Source organism: Protopterus annectens, chromosome 10.part0, assembly GCF_019279795.1.
Source record: "Protopterus annectens isolate FY-2018-M chromosome 10.part0, PAN1.0, whole genome shotgun sequence".
NCBI lineage: Eukaryota > Metazoa > Chordata > Ceratodontiformes > Protopteridae > Protopterus > Protopterus annectens.
In genome coordinates this window covers 1,235,843,776-1,235,866,922 of record NC_056744.1, presented here as the reverse complement: position 1 = coordinate 1,235,866,922, position 23,147 = coordinate 1,235,843,776, and the positions used below count along the sequence as shown (strand labels likewise).

The window sequence follows — 23,147 nt, the reverse complement described above, 5'->3', positions numbered from 1 at the left end:
CACATGGTATGTGTCAGTGGACATGGTGTGTCAGCTATGGACATGTAGGTCGGTGTACCCCTCCATACCACATAATGGATGCCATGGTATGGACCTCACATGACAGCTACAGATATGGAGAAGGACACAGTGACATGTACAACACTGTGACAATGCACACAAACACATTACCAATGCACAGTGACTGACAACACCACAGAGTACACATATGCCACCCACATAGAGGTTACCACTCCCGGATTTACATATGGAAGTCACACCCATGACAGATGTCCAACAACCATAGTAACACCTCACACCATCCACAACCTAAATGTCTGCTGTGTGTCATCCGTGCCACTGCAATAGAGTGCACATGTGGAGGTAAGAGTTCCTACCCACAGATAAGACATACCCTGCAATAAACCACACAGTGTTAAGAAGCAAGACTCCCCATGAGTACATGCCACACATACCCCTGCTGAATGTTAGCCAGATAGGTAATATGCCATATGAGTCACCCTGTGTAACTGTGTGACAGCAGGAGGTACCATCACACCACATGTGTCACAATGGTCAGGGTAGCAGAACAGTACGCTGCTGTAGACCCAGGGCAATAGCATATTGCATAGTATTGTATTGTAATGTAATGTATTGTGTTGTATTGTATTGGTATGTTGAGATGCCTCCTTCATGGAGTGGAACCACTGTTGCTGTGTGCCAGTGTACAGGTACATATCCTGTAGTCAGGCTAGTGTTACATAGCACTTCTATATGTGTGTTTAGCTCCTGTCAGAGTTTACGTAGCATGCAACTGGGGATACCATCAGGTCCCATCCATGTTGTGTATTCTGCTGTCCTGCGGGTGTCTCTCACCTGGACATCTGTGATGACAGGGAGGTTACAGTCAGCTGGGATAACTATGCCTTATTTCGGGGGAGAGGGCGGGGTGACACCTGCACTGAACCTGTCTGCCACAATGTTGTCAATATCTGTGGTGTCAGTGAAACATTTGTTGTTGTGTACTACCTATGGGCATAGAGGATGGCTCCTGACCAGGTTGCTAACATAACTGAAGAAGGCCTTCTGGTCATCTGTAGTGTCACTCTTGATTTCCCTCTCAAAGTTGCCCATGTATTTTGTATGATGGAAAATAGATCCTTACCAGTGCTGCTCAGACATGCTCTCCCTTTAGTGAATTATGCTCTGTCTTGCAGTAGCTTCCATCTTCTGTAATACAATCTGTCTATGGCTGGGGTCAACTGGACAGGATGCTGTCCCTTTGTGGAGAGTGTCTTGGTCATATATGGGATTGCATGATCCATGCATTCTCGGAGATGTCTGTAGAAAGCAATTGTGTAGGGGTCAGCATTGTGGGTTGTATCTGCCACTGGCCCAGTGGGCTGAAAGGATACCATATCACTGTTACAAAGTGTAGAGTTTGTATCTGTAATGTTATGCACTATAGTCATTTGTGCTGGTGGTGGAGGTGGGATATGTATATCCAGGGCAATCAGTGTGTGGTCAGCTCACAGTAGTTGATGATGTAGGCCATACAGTACCTAGATACAAACCCCCAGAGTGAGGAGGTGCTCTTGACCTGAATCAGTGTTCTGACTGCTGGGGTTTGGTAGTATGTCGTATGGAGTCTGCCAGGTACTGTTGCACAGTTGCTGGCTGAGCACCGATACCTGGCCATCTACATGTGTATCCACCAATAGACAGACAGATGCTACATATGTGAGATATGTTGTATCATAACAGTCGAGTAGCATATGTAGTATGTGTGCCAAATTCTGCTGACATATATTGCTGATACCAGGTTATTTTCTTTCTCAGGTACATGGCCCACCGGAATCCCACCTACTCCACAGCTGAGGATGAGGAGATACACCAGAGCCTGGTGCAGGATTATGCAATACTCTTTTCCTGCACCAGCCAGGATCAGCAGGAGAGGGCTGCACTGTGGCAAGACCTTGTCCGTCGGGTAAATGACATAGGCACGCATAATAGGACATATGAGCAGGTACGACATCACTGCCGTGATTTAATCAGACATGTCCATCAGCGTGCGTTGGATATCCACAGGCAACAGGTCGCCACAGGTGGTGGGGTGGCTACACATCCCCCACTCACCAGACTGGAGGGACTACTCATGAGTGTAGTGGCTCCAGTCCGCCAGCAACAACAACAGCAGCAGACATGCATTATGATGGAGGCTGGAGCCACACAGCAGCAAGACAGTGAATGTGCAGGTAATATGCCATATGTATAGTTGACTGTTGTGTACACTGGTAGTTAATGCATGTGTGGGGTGTGTCCTTGGTTTGTAGCTGTCACCATAGTATTTAATGTGCAAGTGTGATATCCTCAATATTAGCAGCTGACCTGTGAAAGGCGACTGTTGTACTACTGACCTGTATCATACTCAGTAACAATGGCACAGTTGTGCCCACTGACATTAGTTTCTTCACGTCTGCAGGACCCTCTGGTATAACAGCAATGCATCCTATCCATGCTGGTGAGTGTGTATTAACAATTCCTGTAATAGTGTTAATAGTAATAGTACTATTTGGCTCACTTAGTAGTGCTCTTTGTATGCATGTAGGTGTGTCTGTGTCTGTGTGTTGATATAACGCATACTGAGTACTGTACAATTGTGTGAAACTGTGTGCATGTGTGCATGTGTGCATGTGTGCACCTGTGCATGTGTGCATGTGTGCATGTGTGCATGTGTGCACCTGTGCATGTGTGTATGTGTGCATGTGTGCACCTGTGCATGTGTGCATGTGTGCACCTGTGCATGTGTGCACCTGTGCATGTGTGCATGTGTGCATGTGTGCATGTGTGCACCTGTGCATGTGTGCATGTGTGCATGTCTGCACCTGTGCATGTGTGCATGTGTGCATGTGTGCACCTGTGCATGTGTGCATGTGTGCATGTGTGCACCTGTGCATGTGTGCATGTGTGCACCTGTGCATGTGTGCATGTGTGGACCTGTGCATGTGTGCATGTGTGCACCTATGCATGTGTGCATGTGTGCATGTGTGCATGTGTGCACCTGTGCATGTGTGCATGTGTGCATGTGTGCATGTGTGCATCGCTGGAAATGTGTAGACATTGTAAACTGTGTTTCCTGTTTCCCTCCCACAGGTTCTGTTGCTGCTCTGGTGTCATGTAGCAGGGAACCTGAGTCAGGTGCCGTGGGTACTGATAATGATGACATCTGTGTAATGGCACAGGAAGGTATGCCAGGGTCCGCCATTGGTCAGCCGATTGACAGTACACAGCTGTCGACCCCATCAATGCGCACAGTTATCCTGCCAATACACCCTTTGTCACCATTGTCCCTAGGTGATGGACAGCATACAGTGGGCATTGACCAGGGTAATGTGGTATCTGTGGCACATGCCTCCCCACACAGCAGCCATGGGCATGGCCCAGAGATGATACCACACAGACAGATGTCCATGGGTTCTCGTGGGAGCATCCATGGGCGTACTGCCCCTGTCAGATGTGCCCACAGAGGTCTTACAACCTCAGCTATGTTTCGGACTGTCATGCAGGCACAGTCACGTATGGAACGGTACACCAGACAGGGTCTGAGGAAGCTGACAGCATGTCGCACAGCCATGACTGACAGTATGCGTGACATTGCGGCTGCCATCCGTGATTTCACCGATGTCATAGACAGACATTGTGGGGACATATTAGACTGGTTCCACAACTACATGTCCATGAGCCAGGGCAATGGTGGGCGGTTGAGGCGTCGACGTGGCCGTATGCCAGCAACAGCAGCAGCTGGCAGTCGTCGCGGACGACAACAGGGCTTGGGCCGCCCCCGTAGTGCCAGCAGCAGCCCCGGCAATGCGGGGTCTGTGCTGTCATCAGACCGCCCCAGGAGACCACGTGCACGTGGCTCTGGCCAGGCCTGACAGGGATCTGTGTCCAGTCAACGAACACCTGCTTCTGATGACAGTACCCAGTCTGGGTTGGTACCGGATACAGTCCGTAGCACCCCTGCAAGGCACAGGTACCGTGTCCGTGGCCAGAGACACTGATCTGTATGACCTGGCAGGTACAGTCTGTGGCTGTCCACAAACACCAGTATATGGCAGCCATGAGGTGGAACTGTGTGCATCCATACACACATGCAAATTGACAACACCTAGGGCTACCGCATACACGCACACACTGCATCAACATTGCCCCACCTTCTACTGCTGTCCCTCACCAACACACATACACATACATGTCAATTGGTGGTATCGGTGGCTGACTCAGGCATACCAAGTTCATACCCTGTGCATATGATGAAACTGTGCCACCTCCTGCAATCTGTAACAACTGTGCAGGTACAGGTTAACATGTTGCTGATGCACAGGGTGACCACATAGATGTGTAGTAATAGTATCATGTTGTTAACAGTACTGTGTGCTGAATTAATTGTGGGTATATCACAGCATGCCTGATGCAGTAAGTGTGTGATTGTCATGTCCTGTTGTCTACACCCATAGTAAGTACCATAGTGTATCATCTGCACATGTTGGCATACCGGTGGTAATGATGTCAACAGAAGGCTACATACATAGGTAGCACAGGGGATAGGGTAATGAATGTAGTAATACACAATGATGGACATGTAAACTGCAAGTGGCATGTTGCCCACACTAAACTCTGCAATGCAGATGTTTGAGGATGTTTATATGTGTGCAGTACTACACGACTGGTACAGGACACACAGGAGCACCCTAGCACTGCATGCTCATATCTCATACCATGCTAGACAGCCCCAACACACCTAACTAACTGTCACAGGAGGGAGAGTCCCCATATATGTCAGGGATACTGTGGTGGCAGGCCAGGGAGCATACATCCTACTAGGTATGGAACCACTGAGTGAAGGCTCAGTGTCTGTTATTTGACATGTGTATTACTGCAGGTATGAGCACATGGGTTTCTATCCAGTTATTGTACATCCTGACAGTACATGGTCTGTACACTTGTGTGCACTGAGACTGGACCCTAGCCATCTGACCCGTGTATTTCCATGTACATGTGCATAGTGCCTGCATATTTGCAGTGTTACCTACTGGAACTGGTACAGCTTGTTTGTTGTACAATGGACTACATGCAGCCCTGTTTACTGTAGCTTTGTTTGCATGCATGTTTGCTTGCAATTACCCTGGAATACTGATCACACCTGCAATGCATATTTATAGAGTTCTGTGGACTCCTAGTGCCATCTGCATAGCCTACTATATGTATGTCCATGTCCCACTTGACAGGATGTCACTGTTTGTCCTGTTCACATGTACATTACCTGTGACACAGTGCATATGACTTACCTGGCATGTGTCCACGTGAGCAGTCATATATGCTACTGCTAACTAATAACAGGCACTACACCTTCACACATTCATCTTCTGTTGAACTACCTGCTTTGCTAGGGACAGCCTGCACCTGTCACCCCTGAGCTTTCAGATATTGGCAAAGGCTCTTGCTACCCCCATAGTGCCTATGTTAGGCAGGGCTCAAATGACAGACCCACCTTCATAGGTATCACAAGGGATAAGAAACTGAGAGCAGTGCTACCCAATGCCAGACATCTAAACCTCCAGATGCATGCACCGAAAACACTCCTTGGCATGGAAAACATTGATATCTGTGCAGTAACAGATGCCTGGTTCAGGGCTACTGAGAGCACACCAGCACTACCAGGTTTAACCCGGTTGATTTCTTTGAAACAGTCACCAAGGCCATTGACGAGGGGAAGGTGGTTCACACAGCCTACCTGGACCTTGCAAAAGCCTTCACAACAATACCCCACTTGGGCATTCTAGAGAAGCTCACCAGCTTAAATATAAGCCCCTATGTCACTAGATGGATTGCACAGTGGCTCAAGGACAGAACCCACATGGTTAGCATTGCTGGAGCCATGCCAGACCCCACACCAGTTACGAGTTGTGTCCCACAAGGCTCAGTCCTGGGACCTCTCTTGTTTGGTATATATTTATTGGAGGTACGGGCCAACACGAACAGACTGTGGCTGTCCAAATATGCAGATGACTGCAGACTGGCCACCATAATCGACTCTCCAGCTGACACAAGCATCTTCCAAAGGGGCATCATAGCAACAGACAACTTGTGCCAGAGCTATGGCCTTCTGCTGCACAGTGTTTAGAAAGGGGAATGTGCATCCTGTAGTCTGTTCACCTAGTTGCCAAAAGGGACATTGTCCTCACACACACTAACCCCCCTCAGACAGTCACACACACTTGCCATTCGTTGGATTCCAACCCCTACTTAGCTATGTTATGATACTTGAGACGGACGCATTAGCAGAGCGCGCTATTCGCATTACTGGGAGGTTTCCCTTCTCCTGCTTTACTTATAGAGTGCTGACATCATCAGTGTTTAGAAAAGGGAATGAGCATCCTGTAGTCTGTTCACCTAGTTGCCAAAAGGGACATTTCCTTCACACACACTAACCCCCCCTCAGACAGACACATACACACTTGCCATTCACTGGATTCCAACTCCTACCTAATTATGTTATGACACTTGAGACGGACCTATTAGCAGAGCACGCTATTCACATTACTAGGAGGTTTCTTTTCTCCTGCTGTACTTATAGGGTGCTGACATCATCGGTGTTTAGAAAGGGAATGTGCATCATGTAGTGTGTTTTCCTAGTTGCCAAAAGGGACATTTCACTCACACTAACCCCCCTCAGACAAACACACACACTTGCCATTTGCAGGATTCAAACCCCTACCTAACTTATGACACTTGAGACGGACGCATTAGCAGAGCACGCTATTCGCATTACTGGGAGGTTTCTTTTCTCCTGCTTTACTTATAGGGTGCTGACATCATCGGTGTTTAGAAAGGGAATGTGCATCCTGTAGTGTGTTTTCCTAGTTGCCAAAAGGGACATTTCTCTCCCACAGACTTACACACACACCAACCCCACTCACACACACACACACACACACTGAGCATTTGCAGGATTTGAAACCCCTACCTAACTATGTTATGACACTTGAGACGAACGCATTAGCAGAGCGCGCTATTCGGATTACTGGGAAGTTTATTTTCTCCTGCTGTACTTATAGGGTGCTGACATCATCTGTGTTTAGAAAGGGGAATGTGCATCCTCTGGGGTGGCAGACACCAAGCACACTCTGGCTAAGCTGTCATTCCCTAGGGCAAACAGCCTAGTGTTGACCTCTACACCCATATGTTTAATTGTCAAATGCACATTATTTGTTGCTGATAGACTGTTTGCACATCTTTATTGCCATAGCATTCCCTGTTTGTATGAACAACCTGTGCATCTGTGGAAGTTGTTTGCATATGGGAGGGATCCACTATATCACGTATGTCTCTGTAGTCATTTAACTGTGTGCACTGGGCAGACTGCTGTAATGTGGTTGGTTCCTGGAATAACACATAAAAATACCAGATATGTGTGTCCAACTGCTAAACCGAGATTTGGCCTAAGTGTGTGAGCATGCCCAGTTCAGCCTTCCCATGGCATGTTGTCTGACATATGTCTCATTTATCTAAGTGTGTGAGCATGCCCAGTGTGAGCATTCCATATGTTGGACTCTGCAGCCCGACACATTTGTGGATGAGTGTGAACTTCAACAAATATCACCCATTTATGGTTGTGTGTTGTGTGTCATGTTGTGTAGTTACTGTACAACTGCTTTGTGTGTGAACACAACAGGATTATACTGTGCCTGCAGTGTTTGCATGGGATACTTTGCATACAGTTGTCAACATCCTTTCACACTGACCTAACACTGCAGTACTGTATAGTGTACTGGTAGTACTTTGACTGTGGTGGACAGTATCCTGGGCTTTACTGCTATCACTGCTTTACATTTCGATAGTGGGCACAACAGCTTGGTTAGGGGCCAGTTGTGTACATCTGACCATGTTGCATTCTGTTCAGATATAAACTACTTAGACCAGGCTTGTCCAACATTGGTAGTGTAATCCACAACATAGGTGTACATTTGCAAACACTAGCAATGTGCCCTAGTCCATGTCTAATGCTAGTTGGAGAGTGTGTTTGTCCTTCAACACACATTGTAAGTGGAGTTTGCCATGACATATGTCATGGTTAGTATACTGTGCCTCTGTCTACCTGTGACATGTCAGTGATACCCAGGATAAGTCTACCATCTCCCATCCACTCATCAGGATTCCTATTGAGGAAGATTGATAAGTGACTCTGTGGGTAGCCTGTGCTGGAGGCTCACTCATGGGTGGGGGTGGCTTCTGTGTTATGGATCACGCAGTACAGCTTGTCCTATGTAAGTCAGTGCTGGGGTTCAGGTCTCTCATGTGCATAGCTCACTGCCATTCAGATTGTACACGGTGCAGCATGTTTATTGATGCCAGCAACACAGGCAACACATGGCATCTGTGCAAGCTCTTTGATACTCCTGATGAGGTACTGTTGGGGACTTTACGGTTGATGGAGGTGTCTGCTGAGGTACATCCCACAGGGGCTATTGTAGTCAATTGTACCGCTGATGAAGGATGACTGCAGAGCCACAATGACCTCCCTTATCTAGATCTGACAGCCTTCATGATTAAGTGGGTATATGGTATGTTTCTGTAAACACTACAGCACATGTTTGTCCAATGCAGGATATCTATCACCTTGTGTCCCCAGGTCTCTCATTACATGTTAACTACATAATGGGTTAACACCTATGTGGTAATTGGTGGGCACTTACTGTATATCCATGGGGTTGACTATACACGCTTCTGCAATTAGCTTGCTGACATGGCTATGGCACCGTTGCCTGTTTCTATGTGGCCCTTTGTGGGATGCTTGTGTCAGCTGGTGGATCATATGTGGTGAGCAGTTTGTAGTCCTCTGCAAACATGTTCGGACACAGTCCTTCCATGTTTGCCTGTACCTATGGGACATATATACCAGACAAGGGAGATCCCAGGACAAAGCCTTGTGGGATGCCAGTTATATCTGGTTTGTGGTCTGACATGGCTGCAGCATGTCTGACCATGTCTGTTCTGTCCTTGGTCTGGTTTGCAACCCCTCTACTGACATGTGGGTTTATATTTAAGCTGGTGAGCCTATCTATAATGAACACGTAGGGTATTGTATAGAAGCCTTTGCAAGGTCCAGCTACACTGTGTGGACCACATTGCCCTCATCAATGACCTTGATGACTGTTTCATTTGAGTCAAACATGTTTAGGGGCAGGATCTGCACTTGAGAAAGCCACACTGGGTTGGGTCCAGTGTCAGTAGGTCCCCAATATCTTTATGTCTGTGGTACATGCTGATCCTTTCCATAGCTGTGCAAACCGAGCTTCTCAGGATTCTGGGGTAGTAGTTTTCAGTATCCATTCCGGCAACACCTTTGTTGGGAAGGACCACTGTTGTTGTACACTGCTCTTTGGGTACATAGTCTGTGGTAAGGCTGACATTGAGCAGTAGTGTGGTTTGGCATTCCAGTCATCTTGGAGTCCAAGTTGCACTAAGCCCAGGACACCATCTCATACCATTGCTGCTGTGTGTTTTGCTTTGTAGATGTTGGCTGTTGCCTCAGCATCTGCAATGTCAGGGGGCCAGCAGTCTGCTGGGATAGATATTCTGCATTCTGGGGTTGCACTGCACCTGTCAGGATGTATGTTGGCAATATGTGTGTGTGTTTGTGATATTTGTGTGATTCAGGGCATATCTGTGAATTCCCCAAATGGTTCCTACCATCAGTTGTGACAGCCTTGGGATTATCCTTAGTGTCCTGTACAATTTGTATCTTCATAGGTTCATAGGTTCATACTAGGGTATCCACCCTAGGGCATTTGTTAGCCTAGCCAGAGTGTGTGTGGCTTTTGCCACCCCTTGCTATGTGAATATTATGGCCATTTATGATTTGCTTTGCTGTGCCTCTGTCTGGACATGACACAGTGAAGACCCCCAGTGTAACTCTACAATCATCCATCCACTTGGCAAGATTCCTGTTGAAGAGTGTCAGTGAGGGGCTCTGCCTAACATGGAGTGGGATTCTGGTCCAGGGTGTGGGGAGCCTCTGGATTATGTATCTGTCCCACCAGCACATCCTATTTCATTATTTGTTGAGGTTGACATCTCTCACTCTCACAGCTCCGATGGATTTGAGTTTTCTGGGGTGGAGCATGTCCATTACTCCTGTGTTGGGCATGGCCTCCTACGACAGGCATGCAATGCCTCTGTGTAGGCAGTATGTGACTGCATTCAGCTGGGTGTCTACAGCCAGGCAGCATATGACATATATTTCAGACCCTTTATCCTCTTGGTAAGGTACCTTTGAGGTCTTTCTAACTGCTGCAGGTGTCAGGTAAGGTACATCCCATATGAGGCATTGTGCTAGATTATGGGTGTGATTAGAGAAAAGTATAGGGGCACAATGACCTCTGTTGACGTAGATGTGAATCCTTTCCTGATACGGTGTCAAATGTAGACAGTCTTCCTAGCCACATTAGCAATGTGGGTGTCACATAACAGGTTACTGTCCACTTGTGTCCCTAGGTCCCTGGTTACTCCTTCCATACATAATGGTTTACCACCTATGTGGTAATTTGTGGTACCTTGTTTGGTACTTGGTGGGACATTCATACTGTGCAGTGTCTTCAGGACGGCTGGGTGGGGTTATTGTGTGTGAGAGTGCGGTCTGTAGCATGCTGCAGACTGTACAGCAGTCTTGCCTACAGTTAGTTGCACATGGGTGAACTCCAATGCCTTGTGCATTGTCAGTTACCTGGACGTATGGGTGTCTGTGCTGACTATGGATACTCACCCTCCTTTTCTGTTTTGTTCCAGGTTTTGGGGCCATGACACATGATACGTGGTATAACCTGGTAGTGCTGGTGTGCTGTCAGGAGGCTTGCAGCAGGTTTCTGTCACTGCACAGACATCGATATTCTCCATACTGGGGATGGCCTCGGGAGCATGCATATTGGGGTGTACACATCTGGCATTGGTCAGCATTTCCCTTATGTTTCTTCCCACTTATGTTTTCTAGGGTGGTGGGTCAGTCTTTTCAGCCTTGCCTACAAAAGGCTCTATGGAGGTGGCAAAGGCCTTATCCAATATTCAGACGCCCAGGGGTAACAGGTGCAGGCCATCCCAAGAACAGCTGAGTGGCTTGTCAAGCATGACATCCCAAGCAGACAGACATTGGATCCCCTTGGTATGACACCAGTAAGTGTGCCACTTGCTATGGCTGATCATTCCATGCTTGTACTGTGGCATTATTCTTGGTAAGGGTAGGATGCTGCAAACGGTGAATGTCATACCGGCCTGGACTATATAATCAGATAGCTCATCTATGTGTCTTTTCATGTAGTCTAGGGCGGTACATCTCAGGTCATTCACACCAGCATGGACTATGACTGCATCATATTTCTACTTGCTTTGGAGTGACCTACATACTTCTGTTATGTGGCATATTGTGGCAGCCTACAGGCAGCTTACTGTACCCTTTCCCTTGTTCAGTCTGGTGTGCAGGACAGCAGTGTGTCTGACTATGGAGTCACCTATTACAACTGTATCAGGCATGTTGTTTCTCCTTCTGGCCTGTGACTGTTTGGCACACCAGCTTTGTGTACTATGTGTTGCATGTGCTATGTTTGGAGGTTGTTTGATTGGGTGTCTGCTTTAGAGGCCTCTGTTGGTGTGCTGTGTTTGTGATTTGTGCCTCCGGGAATGTTTTTCTGTGTTTATGTGTTTGGTTTGCAGTTGTAATAGGTCTATGTGGGACTGTGTTTGTGGTGTGTGTGGTTACCTTCTCCTCCTGACTTGTTTTGGGAGTACTGAGTTGAGGGAGATCAGCCTCCAGTTTGGATAGATGGTTGCATCTCTCACATATATTTGTATTTCTTGGGTGGAGTTGGGGGTTGTCTGTGTACTTGGGGCAGGTGTAACATTGCCTCAGGATTCACAGATTCCACTTGTTGTGGCTGACCTTAGTGGATTGTATGTGTGGACAGCTTTTATTGCCATTCTACTGATCAGTGATTACTTCATTGTTTATGTTTGCTCTATCATGTAGTAGCTTCCTCATTCTCTTGCATGGTTTGGTTATGGCTGGTGTCCACCATGCCAGATTTCTGCGTGTATGGCATTGTGTCTTGTTTTAATTTAGGACTGCATAATCCAAGCATTCCTGGCAGTGTTCATGGAATGGCTGTATTACAGGTTCTGAGGTGTGGCCCATATTTTGTACCTGCACGGGACCTTTAATGGATTCCACATCAGTTTGGAGGAGTGCAAATATTGCTTAACACATGTTTTCCACTGTGGTTTTCTGGCCAGGGACTGTGGTCAGGATTTGGATATCCAGTGTGATTACTCTATGGTCTGGTTTTACCAGTGAGCAATACACTTCTCATCTTGCCATCCAGTACCCATGTTGCTGATTATCACATCCAGTATGCTTACCCCTCTTGTGGGAGTGGTACGTTGTTCCTGGGCCTTTTGGTTTATGGATTCTATGAACTTTTGTCCTACACTGTTGGAGCTAGTATAATGCTCCCAGTCTATGTCTGGGTATTTGCAGTCACCCAATATAATGTGGTTTGGAGGACTTGATATATTCATGTATTCCAGCATAGTCCAGATGCAGTTCCTGGTGTTGGGACAGTAGTCTGTAGCAGGCTATAAACTGGGGGGCAGTTTTAGCCACTGTTACTTGAGCATGGCTAGTCCATGCTGCTTTTTGTTGTGGTACCGACATGGGGGTGTGGTTATCCTTGACAAATCTTGCTAGTCACCCTCCTTTTGTAGCTTGTTCCAAGTTTTGAGGCTGTACAGCACAGTATGAGGTGTAACCTGGTAGTGTTAGGGTGCTGTTGTGAGCCTTGCCTCAGTTTTCTGTTACAGCGCAGATATCAACATTCTCCATACTGGGTGAGTTTAGACTGCATGCATCTTGCTGTTTCAACTTATCCCTTATCTTATTCTTATCCCTTCTGATACCTATGGAGATAGGTTTGTGTTTTGAGCCTTACCTATTCAGGGCACACTGTGGGTGACAACAGCCTTTGCCAGTATCCATATGGCCTGCACTGATAGGTGCATGCCAGTCCTAGCAGGTGGTGCATCATGTCATGCTCAGCATGTCATCCCAGACTGGCACACATTGGATCCCTAACTGCGATACTTCGGTCAATTGTTGCACTTGATCATCTCATTGTCATGTTGTGGCATGATGCTTGGTGAGGGTAGGATGTTAGTCAGGGTCCTCAGGTGTGCATATAGTACATGGTGTTACATTACTTAACACATAGCATTCATGCCTCAGGTGGTGCTGCAGGGCTGTCTCTGTCGGATGCGCATATTACACTTCCCTGTACATGTTTGAGGCTCAGGTTGTTCCTCCTCCGAGTCACGCTCTGCCTGTGATGGCCTTGGCAATGGTGGGGGGCTGTTTGGCCCGGCCCTATGCTGGTCCTGCTGCAGCTGTTTTCGCAAGATCATATTATGTAGCATAGCACATACCATGACAATTTGGGTACATGTAGTTGGTGTGTACTGCAAGGCTCCACCAGATGTGTCCAGACACCGGAACCGTGACTTGAGCAGCCCAAACACACGCTCTATTACATTACGTGTTTGTGCGTGTGCCTCATTATGGCGTTCCTGTTCAGGTGTGTGTGCATTTCTGATGGGTGTCATCAGCCACGGCTCCAGTGCATAACCTGCATCCCCCACTAGGTGTCCGTGCGGGATGTCCCCATTGGCAAATGTCTGGTACAGCTGCGTCAAATGCCAGATGTGGGAATCGTGGTAGCTCCCAGGACAGCCAGCACACACATTCATTATTATGCCCTGGGCATCACACACGACCTGGCAGTTGATGGAGGGGAAGCCCTTGCGGTTGATGTATGCCCTACCCCGCTCACCGGCTGGTGCTTTGATGCGTATGTGCATGCAGTCTATTGCACCCAGTACCTCAGGGTATTCCGCTATTTGCTGGACGAGACGCATATTGCTGGCCAATACTTCACGGGCATTGGGGAAATATACATGATCACCGACATGTGCTGACATGGCATCCAGGAACTGGTGCAGTACCCTGGAGGCTGATGCCTGTGATATCCCCATCATATCACCAGTTGGTCTCTGGAAGGTACCTGTTGCTAGTATTCTTAGGCCAACACATACCTTGGTTTCCACTGGGATGGGTTCCCCTCTGTTGGTTCTGTGTGTGAGGTGTGGCCTGCACAGCTCCACTATTTGCTGCAGGAGGTCTCTGTCCAATCTATAGCGCTCTACTATCTCCAGCTCATGTAACCCGTGGTAGGTGACCCTGGGCCTGTACACTCTTCTCCGTCTCCTCACTGTGGGTTGTCTGACACCATCTGCATTGTCACCACCCTCAGCAAGTCGCCTATGTCTCATTATGACAGCTATGGCAGCCCCTAACATTTCTGCTCTGAGTGAAGCTTTTTCAGTTTTCACTTCTATTAGCTTACTCCTGTCTTGCAGTGTCTCTTGAGAGAAACATTCTGCACTGCTGTTTGCAGTGTTTTAAGTGCTGGGCTGGGCTACTATTCTGCCTGTGTAATTGCCTGCATCTAATTGTTTTCACCTGCTAGCTCCAGCAGTATTCCCTGCTAACTTCCTACTACATCTGTTGCTTCCTTTTTCCTTTCTGTTTCCTCAGGGAGGAGCCGTGTGCAAACCAGCAGAAACACGCTCACAGTGGCTTACACGCGCGCACACATACTTACACAGTTCACAATCTGCTTATTCGGTTTAAAACACGTGCACGCCCGCACAAACGGTGTTAAACATCTCCCAACACGCTGCCACATGCTCAGTCTGCCTTACACGCGCGCACACTGCCTTACACGCGCGCAAACTGCCTTACTCACGCTTCGTGGCGCGCACACGTGCGCATACACATCCAGCAAGAAACTTTGGTGTAGGCAACGGTGTACACCTTCCATTTCTTGACTTTCTCATGCTTACTTAGTGGCACACCTCTTTCCATGATATCTGTCTGACATCTGTCATGTAACTCTAACCTCCAATGAACTGCATTTCTTTCTACCATTCCCCCCTGTGATGTCACCTATCTCCTACTCTGTTCCTCCCCCTTCTGTAACTCTTACACTACTCAGAATGTGCTCATTTGCTATGTGACAGTGGAATTCAGTATCCTTACACTCATTTGCATCAGATTGCCTACTAATGCTTAGTTACATCTCTTAGGCTCAGCTTCCCCCCTTAGCAACCACTACACGGTGGCCATGTTGGTTTTGGTCTGCTGTCCCTGCATTGACATTCCATGTATTGCATAAAACCCACATTTGTGGGTTTAAATCTTTCGTTTTTATGTTCTATGCAGCGCAGCCCGTTTGCGCGGGGCTGCGCTGGGTTTAAACATCGGCAATCGCCGAAAAAAAAAAATTATATTTTTTATATATTTGCATCAGGTTACCTTGCCAATGGCCAGATATTTGGCCATTGGCATGCTGCCTGACACATATGCACCCTTTATTTGGAGCTGACATGGCTCCATTGCCGTTTTTGCAGAAACGTACTCAGTTGTCAACTGAGTATATTTCTGCAGCTAAAACGGCTCTTACACGGGCTGTTCTGGGCTTCCTGGATCGCTAATCATCCTCATTTGCATGCTATTCAGCTGCAAGTGGGGTGATTAGCTTATCCACGCCCACTCCATGTAAGAGCCGTTTTAGCTTGACTCTTACACGGACTTTGGGCTGTTCCTGGATCGCGAAGGCTGCATGGAGTCTTACACTACTCTTAGACTCCGTGCAAGCCTTCGTGAATCTGGCCCATGGTCATCTTACTGACAGAATGCATAAGTTGAGAATGACACCTATTAAGATTAAGAAGGCAGAAGGTTTAGTGGATATTAAAACAATGTAAAAAATAATAAACATGTCAAATGAAACAAACCACAAGCTTTATTTGCAAAAAAAAGAAAAAAAAATGGAATATGCATAACGTTGCAGGTTCGCTATAGAATCTTGAAATACTGAAATCCCGAATTTCAGTATTTCGAAATTCTATAGCCAAAAACTTTAAATCCCGAAACCCCAGAACCGCGAAATTTAAAATTGCGAACCTAAGCTAAAATACACCACACACATACACATACACATAATATTCCCCCACAATCAAACATACAATCCTATACTACAGACAAGCAGAGGGCAAGCCCCACTGCACCCCCAATATGGGGGGCTGCACTCCCCCACCCCCCTACTTATATATACTAACTCCAAGATCGCACAATCACACACACAAAGGTAACTCATACCCACACATTTCATAGCCCCTTGCACACACACATTACAGCCACAACACACACTAACATACACTAAAGCCCCTAACCAACACACTAACGCATACATACTTACCTGGACTTATACCTATCCATTCACACACCGCAACACTAGAAGCGCTATTTCAAAATCTCCGAATTTCAGGATTTTGAATTTCTGGGGTTTCGCGATTTAAGGCTTTCTATAGAATTTAGAAATTCTGAAATTCGGGATTTCAGTATTTCGAGATTCTATAGTGAACCCAAAGTTGCAGTATAAATGATGTGTACATATATTGTATGACAGAAATAATATGACATGGAAAAGCAGAGCTATTAAACCATTTTCGCTATATCAAATGAAAGGACTATCAGCAGAGAACTTTACAGATAACACATACAATAAAAGAAAAAAATGTCTACATGTGCTTTTTTGTCTGTTATATGGAGTCCTTACAATATACAGTAAACTCTCAGTTAACTGGAACTCAAGCAACTAGCACTCTCAAGCAATCGGTAAAAAAATGTTGCAGAAATACAGTACAATTTTCATGTGTTGCACTTTCTGTTATTCTCTCACAAAAACTTAACTTATGTTTTTAGAGTTTTAAAAAGGAAGGTAGGAATAAATTCTCTCTCTCCCCAACTTGAGAACAAGTCAAACCAAACAAATAGTATAGGGAGCGGTATTAGTCAGCCCTATTTTTAATAGTAACTCTCAAGCGACCAGAAACTACAGTTATCCATCATCTACCAGTCCCCATGGGTGCCGGTTACCTGAGAGTTTACTGTAAATCAATGTTGTAATATTAGCTAATGCCCCATAACACTAACTCAATGGACATGAAGCAAAATTTATTACTATAAATTTTCTCTATAATAAAAAAACAAAACAAACAAATGTCTACGAACTGCAAGCACTCTTTCCTCACAAAGAGACCAGATAATTTGAGTCTGTTGTATTATCAGCACAAAAGAATGAATAAACATGCAGCTTATTCTGGTATGGGAAAATAACTTCTTCTGTCATCTCTTGGCCTTTTTGTACAATTTACTTTTAGACAGGTTTTCAAGCTTACAATGTAATATGCAGTTTTAAACTAAATACAAATATTTTGAGAAAATGCCATTGGCTGGCAAAGTCCAACTCACTATGTTGTAATCCAGAGTAGCAAGCAGATTTGGAATATATGTACATATGTATATATATATATATATATATATATATATATATATATATATATATATATAGTGTGTGTGACCCCATATTATCCACATGATAGAGTGTTATTAATTTACATAGAGTGTCCTTAAAGGATTAAAGGATTATAATCAGGTATCTGATCATAACAAACCTAGTAAGTAGCAGGATTTATTGCCACTGGATGGGAAATAGGCTAGGGTTACAATTGCCCACAAGGGCAGTTATCCTAGTGCTTACTTATTTTGAGGATCTGTCAGTTGGTACAGAGATTATGGTTGTGAGTCGGAGTTTCTATAGTAGAGGGTTTGATTCTCTCAGCCCTCATTTACTTACTGTGTGATCTTGAGCAAGTCACATAACCAGATATTGCTCCTGGGTTATCCCTGAATGGGTACTGTGTGTGTCCTGTGGGCCTATCAAGTTAGCAAACTGGTATGATTAAGGGGGAAAGGTTGGCATAATGGTTAAGATGTTTACTTCACAGACACAGGATATACGGTTTGATTTTCTGCTTTGAGGGAAATTGCTAGGCTTAAAATAGCCCACAAGGGTTGCTTCCCTAGTACTTATCAATGCACTTATGAGCCTATGTGTTTGAGGCACGGACGTTAAGAAATTCACATCCAGAGTGCAACAAAACAAAGGTTGGGGGATAATGTTTGGCATCCATGTCAAGAGCACGTAACAGTTATTGTCTGCTTTATGTACTAACAGTTACAGAAAATGGGAACAGTATGTAGAAACTCAATGTGTTTTCTGGCTTTGAAAGTCATAATATAGCAATGCCACATAGAGAATAAACAGGATCAAAGAATTCCTCTGAGGAACTCAATGATTTAAAAGGGTGACTACTGGTGTATCAAACAGCTTTTAAAGCCATTTCAGCTTCTGCTACTCGTCTGTGGTAGGTGCTACTTGCCACTGTACTGCTCTAGCACAGGACTACAGCATAATTGTGCTTTGATGTCCTTAACAAAAGCTTGTTAAGCATCTTTCTGAAGTCAGAAAGGTAGTTAAACAAGCATGCTTTTCCCCTAATTTTGGAACATAATCACCATGCTCCCTGCACTGCAGTATAGCTACAGAAAGTTAATAGATCCATATATTACTGCAATTGCAGACGAGGGTCATTCTTTCTAAACAGCTCATCTGCAGCTATTCCTCAAAGGTACGTCAATGCTCTTTTGCTCGGGTAGTAGTTGTAAAAAATGGATGCCGACAACCGCACCATGAAATAGTCATAGTCTCATTGACTTTGCAGATGCATGTTTTCACTGCAATTACCATTCATCATTTACTCACTGGAAGGAACATTTTTGCCTTGTTACTACAAGCAGCATTGACACTTCATATGCATACTAGTGTTAGATTATCCCCTGTCAATGCTCTTTTGCTCGGGTAGTAGTTGTAAAAAATGGATGCCGACAACCGCACCATGAAATAGTCATAGTCTCATTGACTTTGCGGATACATGTTTTCACTGCAATTACCTTTCATCATTTACTCACTGGAAGGAACATTTTTGCCTTGTCACTACAAGCAGCATTGACACTTCATATGCATACTAGTGTTAGATTATCCCCTGTTGCAATTCAGTTGTGTGCTTAATTGCTGAATATTGATGTCATTACGCAGACTTCAGACAGACTTCAGAAGTGTCAGACTCATATCTCCACTGGTAATCAAAATATTTTTCTTTGACTAACTTATAAAATCAGTACATATGGAGATTTAAACAGCTATTGCTTAGTTCCTAATGTGTGTTTTATTTTAGGCATGCTATTTCCCTTTATTTTTTTTTATTACCATTGTAATAACTCTACACATATCCATCATGGGCAAGCTACCTTCATTAGGGTACATGAAAAACGTCTTGCATTAATTCTGTAAAAATGCAAGCAAACTGTCTTGTGTACTGTGTACATCTTATTAATCTGGTAGTCCCACGTTTCTGCTTTTTTTACTCTCATGTCATGTTAATGTCTTTTTCTCCTATTGGGTATTTGTAGCGTGTAACATAAATACATTTAAAAGGGAATTCCTGTATTCCTAAAGGTCACAAAAGAGAAAACAGCATGATGACACTTAAGGAAGTACAGAAAGTCATCTAAACCACTATCTGTTATACAGCAAATGTGTATGTCACACCTCTCAATGCAGAGGCACTCTTGAGTCATCAGACCACTCCCCCGACCACACATATTCCTAACTGCCTGTTTATTCTCCATCTTGTCACACAGTCAGCACATAACTGTACCCAGAAGCCAATATTACCTACCACTGGTCAGATCATTAAGACCAAAGTCTGAGCCATGAGTCCTGAGCACACACTTAAATTTGTATCTACACAACAAGCCACAGAGGGAAGGACTCATTCTTCCCTTTTACCTATACAGTCACCTTTCTTCATCTATCTACTTTATATAGAAGGTTTTGGCACTAATAAAAACTGTATGCCCAGGTAAGGCAACACTGTTAGCCCCTTTCCTGAAATGGATGCTATTACAAATGAATATTTACATTGTTTTTGGAAGAGTATAGCAGCTGAATTTTAGAAGATGAACATGCTGTTTTCTGACATTTTTTAACGTCATACTGCACATAGTGGAATGTGAGATTAAGAAATGTGACACTCGCACTATGTGCAGCAGAAATGCTTTTCGCTGCTGTACGTAACAAACTTGTAGCTGTCACAGAATGACTAAGGTGGGTGCAATATATACTGGCAATATATCTAATGCTGTTGTAGCCTTTCATTAACAAAATAAAAGAGTAGACAAAGTAAAAACAATCTTTCTCAGTATCTGCAGTGGTATTAGACAATAAAATCCATGTATAGACAGGCCTAAGGTTTCACCAAACTGCAGACTCGTTGTCAAACATCTCAGATAGATGTTCAGACTAGTAGCCTTTTTTAACCCAAAAAGTGTTCAATGCATGCTGCCTGTACAATTATAATGTGCGTTAGCATGCAAGGTAATATGGACAATTTCAAATGAAGGAATGTGATGAGGAAGTTGAAGAGGATGAGTTTTAAATTCTGAGACTTACACGTGTGAGATCTGGAAGAGTGTAACCAGATGTGTGAAAATAGTCCAAGACTGCTGCCCTAGTTTCAGAGGCATAGTGATCTTTGAGTTAGTATACATAAGTAGAAAGGGTGCGGGGTGTGCAGCTAGCTAGCCATACTGAAGGTGAAAGGTATATGCTCCACCTGCAGAAAAAAATATCAGTTATTAAAATTTGCTGTTCTTCTTCAGTTTTGCATTTTATTCTTAATTGGGACTTGCAATTATGGGTCAAGAAATTACATTAGTTATCCAGATAAGATATGGAGGCTAGTCAAATGATTCCCATTTATTTAATTACATTCACTAACCGGGAATGTCCGGTTGGTAAGTCCCATTTTCACAGAAGTTCTTGGGAGATTATTCCAAAACATAACAGCAGAAATAGGAAACTTGAAAGTTAAAATAAAACCATTATACTCAAATATACATATTCATATCAATGCTTTTATCTTTGCCATTTGAGATAATTAAACACAACAGTTATGAATTATCAGTAAATCGGCAGTGCCACTGATGGCATGCTTCATGAATTAGATCAGGGTTTTATATAGGTTGTCCTTTTTGTGCTTGGGGTGAGGGGTTGTTTGTAGGTTCATAGGTTCATAGGTTCATAGATTAGTACTAAGCTAACTGCCCTTGCGAGCCATTTTAAGCCTAGCCAATTATCCCTTGTGAGACTCAAACCCTGCACCTTGTGTTTGTAAAGCAAACACCTTAACCATTAGGCCACCCTCCCAGTTTAAATTATTCAAGGTTAGATGGCCAAGGATGTACTTTGCTCACATCGCTTTTCACCATATTGTATTAATGTATGTTTGTATGCTATTATTGTACTGTTCTCTCTCTCTCTCTCTCTCTGTAAGACTGTGGTGTCACTGAGAAACGGCAAGCCATTTTTATTTACTTATTTATATATTTATTTTTATAATATTATTGTTCTTTTTTTTAGAATTATAGTAACCTGAGGATGAAAGGTAATGTAAAGGAATGTGATTGGTGGACTTCCTTTACAGAAAAAAAAAAAATTGCTCTTTCTTGCTTTTCCATTAATCTGATACTATGTGTTACCATGTTTCATGCATTTGGGTTTGAGACAGGCCTGGAAATCCATGTGATTTATTCAACTTCTTCAGGCATACCCTTATAAGTCACATCACAGCAGTCGATAACATCACTTAAAATTATTGCAAGTGTCTAAATATGTTGGCAACTTCATTTCTCTCACATTGCCATCACAACTTTCAGAATGTGGTATGACTTGGATGAAAAAAAAAAAAACAGAAGGTGACTGGCTAATATCGAAACTTTCTCTTAAGACTTACTTATTTCAGATGTATGACTTTAATGTGTAATTACTTGTGTTATATCTTTAATGCAAAATTGTATATTTATGATATAATAGTTTTGTACTATCACCTACGTTTTATGTTTAAATATTATTATAATGAAATTTGGTGTAGTTTTGGTCATATCCTTTTCTGATTTATAATTCTTTGGTTTAATGGCAGAATGAGACCACTGACCATCTCTGCTCTGCCCTGTAGAGTGCCTCACCATTCTCCCTTCCCTCCATTACACCCTTATTCCTTCTGTGTCATTGCCTATTAAATGCCTCTGTGGATTGGCTCTCTACAACCCACTCTTGTAGTCCATTCCACAGTCCACACCCGTACTACAAAAAATAATTCTTGAAATCTAGGGAGTAATTAGCCCCACAATGTGCTGCCTATATACCCTTCTTCCTCTGTCCTTCCTTCTCAGAATTACCCCTTCATATCTTCCCACCATGACCTTGTGTAGTAATATCAGTCTCTCCAGCTTTTCAGGTTTTGGGTGAGAAGATTTGCTCCATATCTAGCCTCTGGTCATATTCCTTCTCTTCTATCAAGTAGATCTTTCTAGTAGCTTTCCTGAAAAATTTCTTTTCCTCTGATGATACACCCCATTATTTTGTTTGTTGTTGACATTCCCACTCATTCGATTTCTTGTGGTCTATTCCAGGTGTGATTAACACCTCCAAATCCTCTTTATACTTTGCTGCCATCTGTACCTCTCAGCTAATAATTCACATCAGGACTGCTGCAGTCCAGGTGAAGTACTTAGCATTTCTTTTCACAACTTCTACCTTTTGGCCCACTTATCATCCTTTGTTGCCCATTTGTCACTGCTCCGGGTGCATTTGCAAAAACAGCAAATTTATTTTAATTACTTATTTATTTATTCTTTATTGACTGGGTTAGTCCCACTGTGCTAATAGCATCTTTTCAGGGGAGACCCATAGTGGTAGTACATCCAGCAGAGCTACCACCAACTCAAGCAAATGGAGCCTCATTTTAAATTCTCATCCATAGGATGGCACCCCCTAATGCTGCTCTGCAGTGCCAAAAATGTATCTTTCTGGTGTGGCCCACAGTTTTCTGCACCAAAGGCAAGTCTGTTACCTGATGCATGTCTGACACTGATAATAGAATGAATAGATAGATCCTGTTCTCTTTTCCCTCGGCTATGCCTGTGAGAAACAAATTGAAGACGACTAGAGCTCCACTAGTCATTTTCAAATTTACTGACA

At 44.3% G+C, this 23,147-nt stretch overlaps 1 protein-coding gene across 3 annotated transcripts in view; it reads right to left on the bottom strand.

The window, feature by feature from the left end:
• Positions 1–23,147, bottom strand: part of TNR (tenascin R) — a 5,843,683-nt gene that overhangs the window by 3,179,385 nt on the left and 2,641,151 nt on the right. The gene's annotated exons all lie outside the window — the stretch shown is intronic.